The sequence below is a fragment of the Saccostrea cucullata genome, unplaced genomic scaffold, assembly GCF_032062105.1.
Source record: "Saccostrea cucullata isolate Sc308-1 unplaced genomic scaffold, CSIRO_AGI_Scuc_v1 ctg17305, whole genome shotgun sequence".
Lineage (NCBI taxonomy): Eukaryota > Metazoa > Mollusca > Bivalvia > Ostreida > Ostreidae > Saccostrea > Saccostrea cuccullata.
In genome coordinates, this window is record NW_026938195.1 from 1,181 (window position 1) to 5,542 (window position 4,362).

Below are 4,362 nucleotides of genomic sequence, written 5' to 3' on the forward strand. Positions count from 1 at the left end.
TGCCGTTTACCTTTAAAATTGCACGCATGCACATAATTGCAAATTCCTTGCACCAAGAGGAAAAATCTTCAAACAGTGCAATGTTGAACGATAAAGGTCCAGACGATACAGAAATATTTTTTTTCTCAACTGTGTTGGAATAAATTTCCATTTTATACGGAAGAAAAATAAACATTGGTATGGAGTAAATACAGTAACACTCAATGCCCGAAATGAAAGAATATTTGAATGTTTAAAAGATACAAAAATATCAGTAATAGTAAGTAAAATGGGTTGGAAATTTACGTAGTTTTCAAACCTGAATTTTCTTCTTCAGCTTCTTATTTTAGTCTTGGGATGTGCTGATTTAGACGTCTGTTTGGTTGGGTAAGTACCGTATATACTGGCCTATAAGTCAGTCTGCCTGTAAGTTGGTTGTATTTTCTGACATTATTATGGTGGGATTTGCTATGGACCTGCTCATAAGTCGGTACAATTTCTTTGCCAAAATCTGGTGACAATTTCAAGTACATTCATTGATGTTTAAACCTGGTTTCAATTAATACTTTTCGAAATGACACTGATATTTAATCTTAAATTATTCAACATAAAGGCAATGGCACTTAAAATGCAATTAAAAATTATTAAAATATATATATATATACTTGCACTTTAAATATATAATCTAAGAATACATAAATTATCTTATATATCCAGACAATTTCTTTGATAATCGTCGGAAATGCAAATGAGATACTACTTTTACGCCCCCAGAAAAATTATTGTCTCTTTATGACTCGCCTATAAGTCGGACATAGAGTTTTAGACCAATATTTAACTCCCAAAATACCGACTTATAGGCGAGTATATACGGTATATCTAATATAATTGTTCCTGACAGCGGATTGATAACTTTTTAAGCAATTTTGATTTTAAAGTATAAAGTAAAACAAAATTCATATTAATGCATTTTTTTTCTTTAAAACACTTTTGGTTCTACTTCAGATCAGTTGAAAATAATTCCGATTCCGAATGCTGTTACAATTTTTACAAAGTGAACAATATATGCCAAGGTACGAAATATTATTTTTACTGAGTTACTTGTTTTTAAAAGATGAAATAAGAGTGGGAATAAAAATTCTAAAAAAAAAAAAAATCAAATGAAATAATTTTTCAATGACTTTTTTACATGTTCTGTATGCAAATCTGTCAATGAAATTTGAAAGAGACATTTGTTTAGAATGAAATTTTACCTATTCATTGTAATAAAGACAAATAACAGACAAAAAACCTAAATATAGCACTTATTCTGACAATATCTATATAAAAAATTAGTTATCATTTTTTTTTTTTTTTGCGCAGTGACATATTCATAGGTATTTCATCAAAATAGAAAATAAGGTTGAGTACAATTATCAAAAGATAATGGTAAAAAACCAACGAAATTCGAGTTTCTCTAAGGATAAAAAAGTATTATTTTGAATTAATTGTAAAATATCTTCCTCTAATCATATTTTGTGCCTAATTTAACTTTTTTTCCTTCAAAGAATGCCTAGCAGGCTATTTTGGAGACAAGTGTAGTATGAAGTTTATGCATCCGGAGTATGGAAAATCCTGTGCATTGAAGTGTGATTGTTCGATTTCACAGTATCACAATGAAAAGGGTTGTTCTAACGATCAACAAGTCAAAAGTAAATGAAAATCTTTTTGTTGTATTCTCAGTGAAATTACTGACACCTTGTGATCAATTCAACTGACTGAATTTCTATTATGTCGATTTTTTTTGTTCAGGTTAAAGTACTTTCTTTTCATAATTATTTGTAGCCTTCAGTTGTTGACTCTTATACAAATAACCCCAAAAAGCATTAGAAAATACAACTGTCCTCAGGATTTTCTTAATTTATTTTGGTACAATCATATCAAGATTTCTTGCTTTGTGGATGTTTTTATGAGTTGTACATTATCTATAAAATGTTAATAGAGAATGAAAAAGTGAATATTTACAACAATGATGAACATATTTACGCTGAAATGAAGAACACCAATGATAATAACATTACATAATTAATTAATAATTAAATTAATAATTAAATTAATAATCTTAATTTACAACATTAAATTAATTTATGTAAAACATCTGACATGGCAAGAAGAACAACTCTGATTTTTCTCTTCGCCAGTTTACATTAATCTCTTATCAGCAACTGACCAGATTCAGCTAATTTTGCGCACGCCTTCATTCTTCCAGCGTGCATTGCCTTGTCAACATACATTCGCCAGTCATCTTGATTTGTTTTTGCTGTGAGCCATTCAATCACTTGTTATCGCAGGTACATAAGTCTACTCTAGCTGTTAGAGGAATTTCTAATTCAATTTATTGTTGGATTATCCTTTATATAGGTACATTGGTGAGATTCTTTGGATGCTAAAAATTTTGTGTATGCTTTTGACGGATTTTGTGTTTGACTGGCGAAATACGTTAATACAATGCTATGGACACCCTGTTTCATGCGCTCATCATCGTAATTACAACTTAGCAGGAGTAAACGAAATGTTGTGAACGTTAACGTATGTTGACTTGAATTTCTTTGTTCTGCCTCGCGCCAGTTTGCCGGTCTTGGAACCATGAATGACCTAGTGAACTTTGTGACTATTTATATATTGCCCAGCATCCAAGATGCATTGCGGTAAACAGTCAAAATGGCGTCTGTTTTGATTGCTGGAAGTTCACATGTTAAAAGTTTGAACACTATGTAAATCAAAATCGAGAATTTCAGAACTTGAATTTAAATCCAAACATTTTTGTAACATTTTATGGTATAAGTGGAGGAAAGCTGACAAATAATTCCCACTTGCAGGCGTTCGAACAAAAACTTGGGCACGTTTCTCCGGACTTTCTCATCTTACATTTAGGTGGTAACGATCTGGACACAACTTCGTCTGATGAAACATACGCTTATGAGTTATGTTTACGACTTTGTTGTATTGGGGAAACATTTGCCCGTCGTTTCAACATTAAAAAGACAATTGTTTGCCAACTGATGCCGAGATATCGGATACGGGTATTAGATATGAATATTTATAATGAACTAGTAATAAAATTCAATAGAATACTGAAGAGGGAGCTGTTAGGAAAAAACTGTTTGCACCCTTAGAAATGAACGACATGAAACATAAGGTACCGAGTTTACTCTAATCAAATAAATATACGGTTTCACCGTATAAGTGGAAATTTTAGCGAGACGCAAATTTAGCGATTTGTCCTTAAAAACTGGTAATTTATTTTTAGCGAGATGTTAATTTAGCGATTTTAAAATGCACATTAAAGTAGCTCTTAGAAATAAAACGCGATTAATTTTTTGGCGATATTAAATTTTAGCGATCTCGGCACCCTCGCTAATAATGCCAAAATTAAATCCTCGCTAAAAATTCTACTTATACGGTATTTGGTGTATGTTGAAGTGCTTGTCTGATAATATATTGATCTTTGCAAAGTTGTGTTTAGATATCATCAATTCTCTCTCTTTAATTTGTCAAACGGGAAGTAAATATTTTTTGGAAGATGTGGTTAAAAAATAAAGTGTAAAAAAAACATCCTGAGTAACTATCCGAGGGCTGTTTAAAAAATAATGACCTGAACTCTATGACATATAACACTGATATCATATGATTTTAAGCTTGGCTTTCTCTCATGATCGAATGAATTGATATCAGTTTATATGACCACTTTTTTCTCATATTTTCATTGTGAGAAGCTTGAAAACATAGGCTATTAGAGACACTGCATTAAAAATGAATAGTAAAGAATAAGTAAACTATAGCGAAATTAAACGCTTTATTAAGGCTGCTGTAAAACTTGTTAAGAATAAAAAAAAATTCACTGAAATTGTTAAATTTCCAGCAATATATCTGTTTTACAGACACATGATCAGGTGGATTTCAATGAACAATAATGATATGATGGGTATCAAAAGTTGGTACCGTCCATGACGATAGGGACTAACAACAACCAGTTTTCCGTTTGCCAAAATTCAACAAATTATCATAAATGAGATATGAAAACAATTAGAAATTGGTTGAAATATTACGGACGTGTGTTTTAATAAAAGAGAATGTTTAAGTTCAATCATTATGAATATTAGAGAGTAGAATAACATTTGAAAAAAAAACATCGACAATAATAAAATCCATGGGTTCTATGGGTGAAAACGGTTCATAAATAACGAAAACAATATTTTCAAAGTGATAAAGCAGTCCCACAGCGGCCCCAGAGTAGTTCCACAGCAGTTCCAGAGCGGTCCAAGCAGTCCCAGCGGTCACAGAGAGCAGTCCCAGCAGTCTCAGAAAGCAGTCCCAGCAGTCCCAGTCGGCGGGGCTTATTAA

The 4,362-nt window shown here is 31.7% G+C and overlaps 1 long non-coding RNA gene across 1 annotated transcript; it reads left to right on the forward strand.

Annotated features, from left to right (window-relative positions):
• The first annotated feature begins 257 nt into the window (after positions 1–257).
• Positions 258–1,664, forward strand: LOC134249600 (uncharacterized). Its single transcript, XR_009988321.1, has 3 exons — positions 258–366; positions 985–1,052; positions 1,527–1,664. It is a non-coding gene; the product is annotated as an uncharacterized LOC134249600 (long non-coding RNA).
• Positions 1,665–4,362: the final 2,698 nt, after the last annotated feature.